The following is an 18,028-nucleotide window of genomic DNA, read 5'->3' on the forward strand; positions in this document are numbered from 1 at the left end:
TAGTGCCTAGATAAGTAGATTAGAGTACAATAAACGAAAATAACGTAAATAAATGGTGCTAAAATTATCACAAAAGTAGGCCTACAGAGTGTGTAATCAGTGAAAACAGGTACTGTGTATAACAACGGCAGTGTTTATGTAGATATTCCTCCAGAAGTGCTCCAGTGACCAGCCACCAACATTGGGTGAATTCAAAACTCACCAAAGCAAATGGCTACTATTATAGCAGCGTATGCATGTAAGCACACATAGAGGTCTCACAGGAACCACTGCAGCATGTAAAATTCAATGACATCTGCTGATATGTTTCCAACATGTTGAGGTCACCTGATGCTGGTCAGCGCTGATCTCTGCTACAAACTCGCTCTGCACCTTCTGTAAGCCTAATGCCGTGTACACACGACTGGACTTTTCGACAGCACAGTTCCAACCGAACGAATCCGTCGGACAATTCGATCATGTGTGGCTTCATCTGACCTTTTCTGTGGAAAAATCTGATGGACTTTAGCAATAGAACATGTTTCAAATCTTTCCACTGGAACTCCACTGGAACCAGTTCCTATCGAGAAAACCTCTTGTCTGTATACAGGTCCGACAGACCAACAACGATGCAAGGGCAGCTATTGGCTACTGGATATTGAACTTCCCTTTTCTAGTCCCGTCATACGTCATCACGGACTTTGGTGTGATCGTATGTAGGCAAGTCCGTTTCAGCGGAACTCCGTTGGAACGCTGTCGAACAGTCCGTCAAAGTCCGTCAGAGTTCATTCCAACGGAAAGTCCGGTCATGTGTACGCGGCATTAGAGGAAAACTCCTGAAGGGCTGAGCAAGGATAAAGTGGTTCTATAGTCTCAATGTTTTTTACCTTAATGCATTCTTATTTTTACCTGAGCCTAATCCGATCCAGCAACATACACGATGTTCAGGACCGAGCCTGCATGAGTGTCCCCATGGGAATTGGGGGCATCAGCATGAGAAGAGGAGCCAGAAGCGTCGGCAGGGGACCCGAGAAGAGGAGGATTGTATTATGTGTACAGAGTGGGTGGGTATAAGCTTGTTTGTTATTTGCCCTCCTGGCTAGAGCACCAGTCGACACTGTACAGTATATAAGCAGAAAATTTAGCTGATAAAAGAAAGACATGCAGCAAATGTACTTGGCTACGGTAGCTTTTTTGATTAGAAGTGTACAAATGCAAAAAAGAATAGAATAAGACTAAATAAAAAAAAAAGAGCAATTAGAAATTAATTTGCAGGGAAAAAAATGGTGCACTATGCAAAATGAAGAAAGGGAAAAAAAAACACTAAGAACACAAGAGCTGCTTGAAAGAAAGGCATTATAATCTATTAAAAGAGAGGTTTTCATCTATGAATAAGCAAAATGCATAGAAAAACAATGTACACTTAACTGGAAATGAAGAGAAAATCTGAGAATTTTAGTCTGGTCCCAAAACTAGAAATGCCAGTTTAGGAAGAAGTATCAGCAGCAAATACCAAACGATTGGTAAAATATAAAGCACAATAGTTCAAGACAAACAACATTTCTGTAGCCCACCACTTCCAAACCCTATTATACATACAGTAGCATTATTTATGTAGTCTTTTCATTGTAGAGATGACACCACAGGTCCATCCTTTTCTCCTCCGGCAACTGTGGTGGGCAATCCTTTATCCTTGACATTGTAGTGTTCACATAGCGACATATGAGTGTCATATTGTCCAGAGGTGCTGTGAGTTCAGGCAGGCATGATGAAAGCCTGGGCTCGCAGGAAGTGGTTTGAATAATGCTGGGCTTCACTGAACCTGATAGAAGACAGTCTCTGGGTTGTAAATCAGTCTGCAATGAACAATGTTGGGAAGGAGGTAAGTATTGCAGTGAGAGCTGCTTTTTTATTTTTAGAATTTTTTCAAATTTTCACCTGTAAAGTGGAGGTGAGCTTTCAGAAGTGATAAAATACTACAAGTGTATACATGCCAGTATACATGAACCTAATTGTGCATTATGATAGACTTACCCACCATTGTATATTCCTCCTCATTGCATTGTCTGCCACAGCTCCACCCGTTATTTCCCTGTCTGATTTTACACCAATGTCCTCACTCTTCGACATTTTAGTGGCCACTGGTGGTTACTGTAACTACAGCAGATGTGCACTGGGGTTATATTGTTCTGGCAACTAGGTTCAGCATCTAACAGAATGGGAGTAGAGTACACTACGCATGCAATGCAGGTAGTTTACACAAATAAATTAAACTGATAGCTGATGTGTAAAACTGTTTTTTGGCAGAACAGACTTATAAAGTATCTTGTCCCAAAAAATTCAACCTACTGTTTTTTTTTTTGTTTTTTTTTTAGATTTAATTCCACTTTAAATAACTAAAATAATTGAATATAGGGAAAAAGACATGATAGGGACTTGTGTGGCCTAGAAAAAAAAACATGACATGATATGTCTGCTCTATTGCATTGTGGAATTTAGTATTTCTGTTCCAAAAGTTATTTACAAAATAAATAAAGATGTTTTGTATTTTTTTCCCATCTCAAATGTTTTTATTCATTTTCTAATAAGGCATACAGAAGAAACAAGCAGAACATTGTCCGAGACTGAGTACAAAAAAAGGCTAAAAAGCCCAGAGCCCTGACCAATATGCCATGCTCACAGCATAAAACATACATTTTCATAATAAATGAAAACATTACAGCTGAGTCTCAGTCCAAAAATGAAAAACAAGGGTCTGAAAATGGCCTCACGATCCAAGGACCTGGTAATGTAGCTGATAAACTACAGACCTAATGATGCTCTGATGGTAAAAGCGGAGTCTTTTCACTCCAGAGGTAAAATGAAGCGGGTGTATGATAGATTTAGAGAAGGTAAAGTAAATCAAGAGACAAAATGCATTAGAGAGATAAGCAGAAAAGTGCTTAGAAAGAAGAGCATAAGAAGGCCAAGAGGCACAAATCTAAAGAAGTTTGTCAGGGGTGTCTGCTAGAATTCTATATAATGCTTTATTGAGCATAAAACCATGGAGATAGATTTCGATTTTGAGAGGGATTGTGATTTTCATGCTGAGGCTATAGCTTGTTTTGTGGCTATAAAGACAAATGTGGCCAAATTGAACTGCATTTAAATAAACCATCTATCTGATCATGCAGGAGAGCTATCCATAAACTGTGCTGTAGTAGCCTCACATGTAATAGGGTATATATGGGCCAAAATTCTTAAAAATGCTTAGCATCTCTGACCTCATTGCAACCTCTATTGGTTTTGCATATTTTTAATGAGGGTCTACAAAAAAAAAAACAATAAATCAAAACTTAAATAATGTTTGCAGGTGAACAGTAATAACAATTGGAAAAAAATAAATAAAAAATTGCTAAGGAAAGAAGGTGTAAGAATGTATAGTCAGGGTTAATTATGGTTATATAAATGGCAGATAAATAAGGGAAAAAACCTAATTTAAAAAAAATAGAAAACGCCTGGTGAATGAAGCACAGCACATACCTCTCAGGATGATTTTAGGCAGATCAGTAGGTATTTAAAAAGTATACATTTTTATTGAAAAATTACAAATAGTATATAATAAGGTACATCATTATAAAAGCAATAGATCATCTTCAGTCTATTGTCTGTTCTAGGCCCCATGCAGGGCGAATAATGTGATCTATACGCTTTTTTGAATGAATGAAATACTTGTATAGCGCACAATGCGAACTGAATCGCCTCTAGGCGCTTTTTTGTATCTATTGTTTATATAATGATCTACCTTATTATATACTATTTGTAAATTTTCAATAAAAATGTATACTTTTTAAATACCTACTGGTCTGCCTAAAATCACCCTGAGGGGTGTGTGCTGTGCTTCATGCACCATGCATTTTCTGTGTTTGATTATTGGGATTAGTCAGACCAGTTTATACACACACTGTCACGCTATAAATTGTTTTTGTTTTTAATTTAAAAAAAAATACTCATGGGCTTATTGTAGCAGACATAGACAGATAAAAAGTCAAGCCTTTGATCTGCTCATACAACAAATTGCAATATGACAGTACATTGTTACATTGTAATTGTAGATGAAGGCTGTAAGGGTCCTTTTACACAGGCCTTTTACAACATATGTCCATTTTCCCTCCATCTGTTGGCGGATGAAAAACGGACATACATGTATGTCTATGGGCTAACCTACGTTAATGGATGGTCATCCGCTGAAATCCGCCTCTGTTAAGTTCCATTCTTTTGAGATGGAACAAAACCCTATTTTTTTTTCCATTTAAAGAAGAGAGGACATCCGTTTTTCACCCAAAAGCACAGGTGTTCAGTTTTTTCATTCAGTTCAGTCATAAAAAACGGATGCCAGCGGACATGAAAACGGATGTAAAAATTTACATCCATATAAGTTTTTGATCCTTTTTTTTTTTTTTTGAACTGAACAACAACGCTCGCTCGAAAGGACCCTTACACTGTTAATTCGCACAGTAATTGCACCTGTTAGAGTGGGGGAAATGGACAGAGGCTAAAGTGTAAGCCTTTCATATCTAGGTACATTTAGGGGGGCAACTTTAGTGCCTCTAAGTGATTAAAAAACGACTTTCAGTGTTTGGATGGTGTCCATGCATGTGATCTAGTGTCTGTGGCTAGTCATTGTCCTTACTGTAGTTATCTCTGTAAACTCTACAACTCTATCTCACTGAGCGAATAAACCATTAAATGGTTACTATGGAATCATTATATGTTCTTCTTTAATTGAACAATTGTGAACAGCTGGAGTCTGTTATTGGAAGAAGCTCAGGTCATATGCAAATTGTTCTCTGACTGAGTAAGAATTATTGAATTAATGATAATAGTTTCATTTACTGAGTAACTGAGTAGGAATATATCCTTGCTTTCAAGCAACAACCATTGGGTACTTGGCTTCTTGTTAGGTCCATATTTGTGTGCTTTGTATCACTGTATAGCAGAAACTGATAGCTGTGAGCACATTTAAGAAGTCATCTAAGAACATATTAAAGCAAACATATCACTGGATCAAAATGTCATGCCATTTTAGTTGGTGAATAAAGGCACATAGAGGAGCTTAAAGCATATTTCCAGTGAAATTAGTATGTTTGCTATGTGTTTGCATTCACAGAGAAAGCCTAATAAAAAAAAAAAAATACTTCTTACCTTTGTAGATGTCTCTAAAGTGGATGTATCATGGTTGAGAGAGAGATTTAAAAAAAAAAAAATGGTAAGATGGTCATACACTAGTAGAATTCTAGTCAACATTTTTCGTTTTAAGAACATTGTAAAGATGTTTGTTATTCTTTTAACCACTTCAGAAGGATTTGCCCCCTTAATGACCAGGCCATTTTTTGCGATACGGCACTGCGACGATTTAACTGACAATTAAGAAGTAATGCGACGCTGTACCCAAACAAAATTTATGTATTTTTTCCCCAAAAATAGAGCTTTCTTTTGGTGGCATTTGATCACCTCTGCGGTTTTTATTATTTGCACTATAAACAAAAAAAGGAGCGCCAATTTTGAAAAAAAAGCAGTATTTTTTACGTTTTGCTATAATAAATATCCCCAAAAAATATAAAAAAACTAATTTCTTTCTCAGTTTAGGCCAATATGTATTCTTTTACATATTTTTGGTAAAAAAAAAATTGCAATAAGCACATATTGATTGGTTTGCTCAAAAGTTATAGTGTATACAAAAAGGGGGATATATTTATGGCATTTTTAATATATTATAATTTATTATAATTTTTTTTTTTTATTAGTAATGGTGGTGACCTGGGATTTTTATTGGACAGACAGATCGGACACCTTTGACACTTTTTGGGACCATTGAAATTTATACAGTGATCAGTGCTATAAATAACCACTGATTACTGTATAAATGTCACTGGCAGGGAAAGGATTAATGCTAGGGGGCGATCAAGAGGTTAAATGTGTGTCCTAGGGAGTGATTCTAACTGTGGGGGGATGGGACTGCCTGGGGGAGGAGACCGATCGTTGTGCATACTTGTTATGAACAGCAGATCTATCTCCTCTCCCCTTATAGAACAGAGATCTGTCTGTTTACATTGACAGATCTCTGTTCTGTCTCTCTCAGGAGCAATCTCTGGTGCCTGGCTGGACACGTGCATCGGCTTCGGCGGCATATGCATCACTCCTAGGGTTCTTAAAGCGCTCAACGAATAGCTATGGCAATTTGCCCAGGAGAGCCAACCTGCCGCAGTATAACTGTGGTGGCTGGTCCTCTAGTGGTTAAAATCATTAGTGGGATCAAATTGACCTTTTTCAATTTCAGTGACGTTGAAATTCAAGGATGGAAACTTTTCTCGCATGTAAAAATTTCTAACAAGCTTTAAGCCTAGTACACACAGGCCGAATGTCGGGCAACATTGGCCAGTTTAGTATAAACCATCCACCAATCGGCCCGTGTGTGTGGCGGCGGGCTTCCGTCGAAGGAACATGCTGGAAAACCGGCAGCCTACTAGCTCTCGATTGCCGCTCTCAGCCATTGGCCACTGACCGGAGTCTTCTGGTGGGGGTGAGGCGTGTCCCCCTGCTAGAATATAATAGAACGGCAGAGGAGATCGCTATACTAAAATCAGATTGTGAGTACAGCGGCTCCGCCCTGAGCTGTCAGTTTTTTTTTGTTCAACTGCACAAAAAAATAGTGGTCTGTACTAGGCTTTAGAGTGAGCCTGTTCCAAATTTTTCTTCATTAACATAAAATGCAAGAACTCCAGCCTCTAAACCATTAACCCGTTGTTAGAACAGACATTGTTCAAATCAATTGATAATGAAGATCTGCCTGCCCAGTACAGACATATGGCAAACACAGTTGCTCAGTCCCCTCATAAACAAAGACAACTATATAGTAACAATGCGTAATAAATATTAGTTGTAGATCATTTTTATAACAGCATTTCTTTTCCTCCTTTCCCTCTAACCCCCATTTTGGGTTTTCCCTGATAATAGGATCTAGATGAAGAAATTCTCCTGTCCCCCCGCCCCCCCTTCTCCTTTTTTTTTTATTATTATTTTGTTGTATTCTACTGAGTCACATTGAACTTGACACAACATTACACTAATTACCTGATTATTGCTGTAAATATAATGACATTTTTTTCTTCTCTTGTTCATTTTGATAACTAGTTTTCATGATACCCCAGTATGTTTGTATCTGCGGTCGCGGGTCATGCTGTACATACATTGGGATCTCTGTTGTTCACTATGACTCTCACTCACAGGGTGGTGCTCCACAGGTCGCCAGCGCCGCGTTCGGGTTTAATTGATAACTTTTTTGCATCGCTGGGGTAGATTAGTGGGTCCTTTGGCCTTTTCCCTTTGTTTGGGGGGCATACGGACACCTAGGGTGTCTCTTGGGTCATTACTTTGGGGACACCCGTCATGGTGGATTACAGGCTGTGACCCCTATTGTGGGGATAGGGCCAGTGTGCATACAGGCATGTCTACATTCGTCTCCACTTCATCTGAGACCCGATATGGCCATCTCTTTGTTGCTAACCTTGTTGGCAACCGCCCAGCTGATATTTCCATCCCCAGCACAGCGGTATGATGGGAAATGTAGTCTGGCTGTCAGCGCAACTGGCTCTGCACATGCGCAGTGTCTTCCCCATAGTGTCCGCATCGAGCCGGTGACGTCAGACGCCGGCTCGATGGATGGGGGAAATATAAGCAGCGCTGTTCATGGCTCTTATTGCACGCATGACTGACTCCTAGACTGTCATAAGGCTGGCACTGCTACTCACCGGTAATTTAAACTTAATGGTCTGGATATCCCTATATATATTTTTATTTCTATTTCCATATATATTGTTTATTAAGTCTCCTTGTTTTGGTTGTTCCTAGGGAAATTACCCATTCAGGGGCTTAGCAGCCGGGCACTAATTTGTTTGTCTGGCTGCATACTATCTTGGATGATTGGTCACCTATCCTGTGAATGGTTTATTTCAACCTGTTACCATTCAATCTGATTCAGTTTTCATTCAGTATTTGAGGTATGAGCACATACTCTTCTTTAATTGACAGTTTTAACCATTGCTATGCTTGGTTCTGGCACCATTTATTTATTCATTTATTTTTCAGTCTCATTTTCATGTATTTTGCTAGTCTATTAACAAGCCCTGTCGTTGGTAGTATATATTATAATTTTATTGAGGCTTTTGCCCTATCTCCTCATATAACTGAGGCTAGTGTATACATTATATACCATTTTCAATATACTGCATATATTTCTTCAATATTTCCCTTCTTCATTTTTTATTCTCACCCCCATCTATGTCCTCCATAAGGCTTATTGGCCTCTGATTTGGCCGGTGGGTGCACATATTTCCATCCTGTTGTTGATTCCTGGTTTGCGGTTGCTGGTTGATAGGTGGTAAGCGCCATTTTGTTCAGATCACACGTGCTTGGGTTGCTATATATAGCTATATGTATTTCTTTATGTAGCCTTGTAACTTTATTGTAGACTGATGCCAATTCTGTACAGTAATTCTCTATTATATTTATTGTTAGTTGCACATTCCCCTGAAGAAGCTTGTTGCGAAACGTGTTGGAAACGAGTGCTATCAGCCTGTCAATGTTCATTGCCGGGATCCCTCTAGTCCAGTAAAAATGCGTACATTGCTCTTTGTTTTTCTATGTACTATATTTGACACTATAGTGCTTTTTAATGTATATTAATAAATCAATATGAAATTTTATCATATTTCGTTCTATTTTTGTTTTAACTGCACCGCTTAAAAATCTCCCTTGTTTCCCCCTCCCATCCCCCTTCCCTGTTTTGCAATTTTACAACTATATAGTATTTTACCTTGCTGAATCTTCCAAAATTGAACATCAAAAATAAAGTGAATGGGGACGTATAACAAAAATTGGGATAACAAGTAGTTGTTATCCCAACTTGGCTGCAAAAGTGAAAATATAAATTAAAATACATTAGGTCAGGGGTCAGCAACCTTTTTCCACTTAAGGACCGGATTCAATGTATATGAATGCATGGAGGGTAGCATTTACCTGCTATAAATGAAGTTAATAATAATCCTAACATAGTAATAATAATAGGTGTACCTCACTTTAAGGGGCTTCAAAATACAAAGCCAGTGCACCCTGAGGGAGCATGCAGGATTTACTCCCTAATGCCTCTGGCATCGCTGCAAGGTCTCCCGCTCACCCCCTTCCCCTTACTGCAGTGATTCGTTTGTTCAACTTATACTCACCCTCTCCATTGCTCTCATGCAGCTCTAGCATGTCCCGGACCCTTTCCTTGTGACACCCGGCCACTGATGCTGGCATTATAAAGTGAAAACTGCCTTGCTGCACATTAAGATGGTATTCACTTTATAGAAGTGCCCTGTTTCCTATCCCGCTGTATGATAATAATATCAACAAAATACAAGAAACTGAATACAATTTAGTTGTAAACATTAATAACAGATCAGTAATTATAACAGTAATATGGTGACACTGATTGCACTGATGACATTGATGGCACTCTGGGCACTGTGGGCACATATAACACTTATAGCACTGTGGGCACTGATGACACTGTGGGCACTGATGGCACTGTTGACACTGCGGGCACTAATAACACTGTGGGCACCCAAGACACTGCGGGCACTCATGGGACTGTGGGCACTGATGACACTGTGGGCACTGATGACACTGCAGACACTGATGGCACTGATGACACTGATGGCACTGATGACACTGTGCGCACTGTGCGGACTGATGGGCACTGGTTTGATAAGGACAAAACACTCACTCACGGTCTCTGTGTGAGGAAGGAGAGCTGGCAATGAGAGATGATTTCACATGTTTACTAGATTTGAGATCATCTCTCATTGGACAAGGTGTTCATATGGTAAATGGCCACTGTGATTGGCCATTTACCACGATCTGTGATGGCCGTGTCCAAGGGATGGGCACCTGCGGGGGCGCACACGGATTGTGTTTCTGGGAGGACATACATGGACGCCCTCCCGGCAATTAGGGCCCATGCTGTAGTCATCTTTCGGCTATAGCGTGGGTGCGAGGTGGTTAAAATGCCCACTGGCTGGGTGCATGTGAATTCATCATGTGCACTGATGGCCCAGACATTTAGCGGTGGCGGGCCGTTTGCGTCCCGTGGGTGGTAGGTTGGCGACCCCTGCAGTAGGTGTTGAATAACAGTGCTCATTGACAAAAGAGAACTCTTTTAGTTGATTCTGTATGCACTCTAATTCACAATTAGTCCCATCCACTTCTTTGGACTATCCCATAAAGTGCAGTGCACTTTGGTGGTGTAAAAACATATGACAATGCCAATTCATACAAAACCAAGTGGCACACCAAAATTGATATGAAATGTAGTAAGACTGGATGGATTTTTGCTGTGACCAAAGCATGGATATATCAAATACATACTTATAGGTTACAGTATGTGCTTTTTTAAATAATTAACCTTAAATATAGATAAATATTTTATATTTTTTCACACATAAATCAATGCCATAAATGTGTCTTTATGTAAGTGTGTGTGTGTTTTTTTTTCCACTATGAAATAAACCTATAATGTAAAAAACATAGAAGTAGATAATAAACTATACCTAAGTACTTTAGATAGGGGAGGGCGCCTCATTATACTCTTGCCCAGAGCAGCACAAAGCCAAAATACACCATTGCCTATACCCCCTCCCCATAAGAACCTCTAACAGCTACAGCAGGAGTAGAAAGTGAAAGTTAGAAACAAAAAGTGTCCCCATTGGGACTACACCTGCTCCTCAAACCATGGGTGGATTAACTGTAATACAATTTTCACCCTGAATGGGACTGGGACAAGTCATAATTTCAAGGATGGTTTCTTTCCTCTCTGCAATATTGTTTCCTTTGCCAGGCTTAGGTACATGACTAAAAGCAGTAGAAGGGACTTCCTTGCAGGCAGTTGGTCTCGCTATAACAGCACCAATAAATGATGGCAGAATTTCAAAATCTTAAATTTTCATGTTATACTAGGTTACCATTTGCTTTCTTTGCAAAACAATGTTGTGTCCTAAAGCTATATTGAATATTTCTTGTAGCAGTAATGTTTACACATTTTTGCAACAATAAGCCCAAGACAGTATCACATTGCTAGTAGGACTAAGGAAGCGATGTGTAAATGATTAATTTCCTAAATCATTTATGTTCTTCAGCATTTTCCATCCACACTATGTGCCAATAACAAAAAGAAAGTTAATGCCAAAAAAACTTGTAAGCAAAGATTAAAACAATGAATATACTGTGCCTCCTAAAACTGTTAAAATGTAGTTTTACCTTTGAGTAAGTAATAAATATAAAATGTGTAATATCTGCAATAAAAATGTACTTGTGGACAAGTATATATACCAAAAATAAATGTTCCAACATTTTGGTTGACAAAATTCCAACATCCCGAGTAATGTTACTAGAGGTAGTTGTGGGAAATTTCTCCTGTAGAAATAGACTGCAACAAAGCACTTTTTTTCAGTAAAATGTGGAAGGATTAAAGCAGATGTAAAAACATAGGACAACGAGAATAGTAATCTAAAGTACACACGATCAAGCTATCCGGCGGACTTAGTCAGGCGGACAAACCGCTGGACTGTCTGCCAGACTGTCCGAACGAGCGGACCTGCCCACACACGGGACTTTTTCAGCAAACTAGGTCCACCAGACTATCCGCCGTACTTTTGAAATGAACGGACTTGCCCACACACACATTTTTTTCACAGGTGAATGGGTAGGGGTACATTGTACCCCATACTCATTCACATAGAGTGGGGGGCCGGTATCCATGGGCCCCCTTATTAAAGGAGGCTCCCGGATTCCGATAAGCCCCCACCCGCAGACCCCGACAATCAATGGCCAGGGTTGTCGGGAAGAGGCCCTTGTCCTCATCAACATGGGGACAAGGTGCTTTGGGGTGGGGGGGCTGCCTATCTAATTTCTTGAGGTGCTAAAATGGCAGGGCAGTACAACATCCCCCAATGACCCAATTTTGGAAAGTAGACACTCCAAGGAAATTGCTGAGAGGCATGTTGAGCCCATTGAATTTTTTTTTTTGTCACGAGTGATTGAAAAGTGACAAAAAAAAACAATTACACAAAGTTGTCACTAAATGCCATGGTTATATGTGGAATTACACTCCAAAATACATTCTTCTGCTTCTCCTGAGTATGGGGATTCTCCTGAGTATGAGGAGTCATTTGTATTTGAAAATGAAGAAAGAAAAGAAAACATTTTTTTTTCTTTTTTCAATTTTCAAAACTTTGTGACAAAAAACGAGATCCGCAAAATACTCAACATGCCTCTCACCAAATAGCTTGGGGTGTCTACTTTCCAAAATGGAGTAATTTTGGGGAGTTTTGTGCTATCTGGTCATTTCATGGCCTCTGAAACTGTAATATGCAGTGAGGAGTGAAATCAAAAATGTACGCCCATAGAAAGCCTGAAGGCGGTGGTTAGTTTTCAGGGGTCCTGTATGCGGTTAGACTCCCAAAAAGTCTCACTCAGGAGAAGCAGCAGAATGTATTTTGGGGTGTAATTCCACATATCCCATGTACAAAAGTGTGATTGCCTCTACATGTTTCACCAGGCTTCTTCTGGAGCTTTTGTAGAACCTTGTTATTTAATATTTGCCACTAAAACAAAAAATATACAGTTTGGTATCTTTAATAATTAACAATACATTCATACAGTAACCCAATATTGGTACCTAAAATACATTTATATTATAAACATCACATTGAGATTATCTGATGGATACACTCTCACCCTTTCAAAGTAGTCTTGGTTCCAAATGATCTCCCAGATCCATCAAAAGGTTTTATGGGGAATATCTGTGCCAAAAAAGAGGAAAAAGAGGCATTGCCCTATAACAGCACCTGTGAAATTACACAGATAAATACATAATTAGCTATAACCCCTAACTTCCATTTAGATCATATCTGAACTGATTTTGTTTGAGCCTAACCCATTGCTTCAAGGAATTTTAATGAATCGATCGATCAATGTTTCAATCCTTTTTCGTGTATAAACCTCTTCTAATGCCAGCAAATTTACAGGGTAATTATGCCATCTAATTAAATAAAAAATCAGGTTTACTAATTAAACAAGTGCATGTTTTACTTGATTATAATCAACTATCCTATAGCTCTTACCTGAGCAATTTCTCTCTTTAAGTTTATCACTGTTCCTTGTCCACACAACACCTCTTTATCCAGTGAAGATCAAAACATTTTTTTTAATTTAGTTTCAGTCTATCACAAGGGTTAAACCCCTACGAAAAAAGCCACAAGAACAGTGACAGGTTACACACCCACAGAGGGCAATAAACCTTCTTTCTGAGATGGGAAAGAAAAAAAGCAACTTACTTTTAAATTGGTTAAGTGCCTCACTAACAACAGTGTGGATGGCCACAGCAATGAAGTGTGCTAGAAAGGCTTTTATATACTTTAATACCCCCAGCAATGTTTGGTGTCATTGCTGATTGAGGTTTAATTTAAGACTGATGTGCTCAAGCCAATTCTGGCGCTCTATCGCGCATGCGTGAGACCGCTGCGGCCATCTTGGAAAGTAATTTTGCCCATGCTTGATAGTACTGGGAAAAGGCCTACTATCCAGGTAAAGATGGGCACAGCGATAGAGAATATCTATCCCAGGAGGGAGCACAACCAACCAGGGCAGCCAAATTAGGCCCGTCAGTGCCCGCAAGTCACACACAGTTGGCACACCATGCTGTACCGTGCATGCGCGGACCCGCCGCGGACATCTTAAGGGGTCCATCCGCTCTTACTTGATGGTGACAGAGGAAATATCGGCCATAATAAGTACAGGGCAGAGAAAATCTACAATAGACACTGCCTGCAACAAGACATAGTCTTAAGAATTGTAATAAATTAATTTGGTTTTATTATACCGCAATTATCAATTGCCCAGGGCCATAAATTTGGGGATAAACAAAAAAGAAACGGAAGAAAAACTACCTAATAATCAATCAGGGGATCAGTTTTATGGAAGTATTTGTGGTATATAGAATAAACATGGCACTGCTCATGTATACATTAGGCATGATAATTCAATAATCAGATTATCCCCAAATTAAAGGGGAACTATCAAAAAGTGGACACCAAACCAAATCAAGGGCCAGACTGTTATCACATCAGATAAGCTTTACATAAAAACAATGCAAAAAATAAAATAAAAAAATAAATATTTTTATGCATTAGAAATGTATGACAACTCTTGCATCTTCAATTAACCCACTATATGAAATCCAGAAAATAAAAGAAAGAAGCAACAGATGGAAACAGAGAAAGACACACATTTCTCATAAAGAGACAGAAACGCCCTACAGGAATGGCTTAAAACTTAATGCCTCATTTAGTCCTGGATACTTTGTAGCAGACAAATTGTATATCCATTTGGTTTCTCTCTGTAGTAATAACCTATCCACATCACCCCCTATCGTTTAGAGGGATATACTCCAGAGCAATGAACCTAATTTTAGCAGCATCAAACTGGTGATATAATCCCATGTGGCAACCTGTAAGTGTTACTTGGCTCTAGCATGGAAATATCAGGTCTCCTGTCCTACTCTTCCAGGCAGGGCTGTGGGAGAGTTGTGTAAATCCTGGAACTAAATAGATAAAATGCTTTTGGCAAGTAAAACAGCCCTCGAATATGTGTTTCAGCTGTCTCTTTAGCTGTTTTCATGGAGTTCAGCTTTAATATTCATCATCATTTTTATAACAATCAAGACTCTTGAGGATGGTTTTTCCTGTCTGTCTGAAGTTCTGTATGACATGTACGTTATATCATTTTTTTTTTTTTTTGGAAAAGCAAATAAAAAATTATTTTCAAGAAAGAAAACGATTCTTCAGAAATGAAGGGATGGGGAGGTAAACATTGATCCAGCTTTTTTTTTTTTTTTTCCTAAAGAAAGCTTTAATGAAATATGGAAAGATAATAGTAAAAAGGCTCAGTTCAAACAAAAATACTGCAAATGCAATCAGGAAAAAAACAGTATACGAATGTGCTAGAGGTGACATCATCTTGGGAAGATTGCTGGCCATATTATGGATAGACCTATTTGGCTGTTTCAGATGATTATTGCCCTACAAATGGTCTGGATTCATTGAGTTTTTGGAGGGCCATTTCCTTTGGATCAATAGCTTCTACCATCTTTACATCTATGCTACATAGATAAGTTAATACACTAATGGTTCATGGACATATTTGTGATTACCATGCTCATCTCACAGTGACCTCTGGTTACCAGTGTCTCCCACATCTGCCACAGGGGAGAATCATAGTTCCTGGTTAGTGACCTCTTACATGAGTAGTCCCCTTTTTGGATTCTGGACTTTTAATGCTCCCATTTCTCCTGAAGAAGTGGCTATTGCCGTGAAACATGTTGAGATCGAGCCACATATATTGTTTCTTCTTTCAAGTTCACATTGAAGGTTGTTAGTTTGTTGGAACACGTTATTAACTATGGGTTTCATTTTGTGCCTAAAAAGGAGTTATGCTGATTAATGTCCATTTTATTTTTTGTAGTTTATATGTGATGTATTTTAAACATTGTTGTAATACATTTTGAGATATTTTATGACTGTCTTACTCTCGTCTTTGGGGTACTGAGAAAATCCAATGTTTCATATACTTACCTAGGTATACAAATAAACCAATAAACTCAAATGTTCACAAACATATTTATTAACGTGTGCTATACATAGCTGAACCTTGCAACACAGCTTTGTCTCCCGTGTTTTACTACAATATATTCTTTCATGAATTTCAACCCCTGAACTCAGGAGTGACATCCACTCTTAAGACTGCTGGGAAAATCCATTTGACATATCCTCATTAAACAATCCTATGATGGCTTTGCTGCAATTAATTGACAAAGGAAAGGTGCGATCACAGTGGCCTTCTTGTCATTATGGTTGTCACTTATATTTTAACTCGATAAACTGGGCACACATAAGGTTTAATACAGATAAAGCCAATCTCTTTATTATTCTATTAATTTTTCATCCTCCGTTTTAGTGTAAAAGCAATACATATGTTTTAGAGAGGAATCAGCAGTTTAAAATGTACAACAGATGCAATGACGATAATCTCACTTGCTTTTCCATCATGGTCATATTTGCCCAGTCTTCTTCTGGGTTTAGTACTTTTGGGTATCTTGATTTGCTGGGCCAGGATGATGTAATTTCCGTGTATGTACTGGGGAATTAATATCATCCTGGTACCCAAGGTATGACAAAAATGAGCACCCAACTGCAAATGTATGGAAAAATATACATTTAGAAGAAAAAATGCTGGCAGACAGGAGAGGAGATTTTATTATAATAAAACCTACCTGCCCGCAAATTTTCTTCTTAATTCTTTTCTGCTATAAGGTAAAGCTGTATGTTTGCTTTAATTCTCCCATGCCCAAAAGTATGGGCTTTTGTCAGTGGGATCAGTTTGAAATGCTTCTGAGATCTTTCAGAATTCATTAATTGCATTTGACCTGTAGTTGACTTTGTTCTGATCTGTATTTAACCTGCTTCAAGTGAGTTTTGCATTACCATAGACTTGAATCTAATTCCCACTGTAAGCAAAAGCCTGTCGGCACAGGCCCTTAAAGAGAAAGCAGAGCAGTGGCTGTTTTATTGTAGGCTCTCTTTATATAAAACATTGTAAAAGACAAAGAACAGTGCCCTCTAAATGCAGCTAGTTTTAACTATTTTAATGGTAAAAGGTAAGATTAAAAACGAGCAACATTTTCCAGAATGGGTGTATGTACTATAAGTTTCATCCTCACTGTTCCGGGATAGCGTTGGGCATCACTGGCTGGTGGGGGGATCTGTTGTTCAGCTACAATCCAGCTGCACTGTTGGCTCACAGCACCCCCGGAGAGAGCTGGAGCGTGGATGGGTGATGCTCTGTGATGACACGCAATACAGAGGGTGCCATGAACAGACCTTGCAGCTTACGCATGCATTTGCAAATGCGTGCTAACTAAACCCCTGTTTTTAACGCAGACTGTTGGACAGGTTAATTTGGTTAGTTGGCAGACTGGTTGCTGAGTTGAGCTATGGAATGTTCCGTTTTTGTCTTTCATGCATTTGCCTTTCCATGTGCTCCTTGCTGTGAAGTCCAGTTATAGGTGGGGGCAGGGGCCATTTGTTTATTGCTGGTGTAAATATGGTCCGGGACACACTGGGCACATTCGCTGCCACTGTGCTATTGCTGGATGTCCAGTGTGCTCCTGTTCCTTTAAGGGGGATTGGGCTGCCTCCAGGCCCACCTGCCTCTCATCGATCCATTTAATGCATGTGCTTCTATTATGGCGATGCTTATAAATTCAGTAGCGTTAGGAAGTCAAAATAGCACTGCAAGCAATACACAGGATGTTGTGAAGAGGCCTTGCAGCCCCTCCGGAGAGCTGGATCGATGATACTCTGTGATGACACCCAATACAGAAGGTGCTGTGAAGAGGCCTTGCAGCTTATGCATGCGTTTGTAAATGCGTGCTAACTAAATCCCTGTTTTTGGTTGGCAGAATGGTTGGTGATTTGAGCTATGGAATGTTCTGTTTTGGTCTTTCATGCATTTGCCCTTCCATGTACTCTATGCTGTGAAGGTCAGTAATAGGTGGGGACAGGGGCCATTTGTTTGTTACCTTAAAAGTATACATGCTTTTTTTTGGGGGGGGATTTATAGTATTGTTTTTCAAGTAGTGTCTTTTTCCTTATTTTTAATGTCCTGGTATTAATCACTTTTTTTTATGAACAAATATCTTGGTACAAATGATGTTGGGTTCTATGCAACCTGTAGGGAGTTTGAACAGTATAAGGCAAATGCAGTTAGAGAACAAGATGTCCCCAGACATTCTGGGAGGATCCTGTGCTATTTTTTAATGGTTTGGTGACAATGGAGAGAATGTGGTATCCCCAGAAGAGAAATTATTGAGCAGGTACTCTGTAGAAGACAGATATAAACTTGAGTTGTGAAATGT

The sequence above is a fragment of the Lithobates pipiens genome, unplaced genomic scaffold, assembly GCF_037356315.1.
Source record: "Lithobates pipiens isolate NorthernLeopardFrog02 unplaced genomic scaffold, aLitPip1_a1.2 Scaffold_16, whole genome shotgun sequence".
Classification (NCBI taxonomy): Eukaryota; Metazoa; Chordata; class Amphibia; order Anura; family Ranidae; genus Lithobates; species Lithobates pipiens.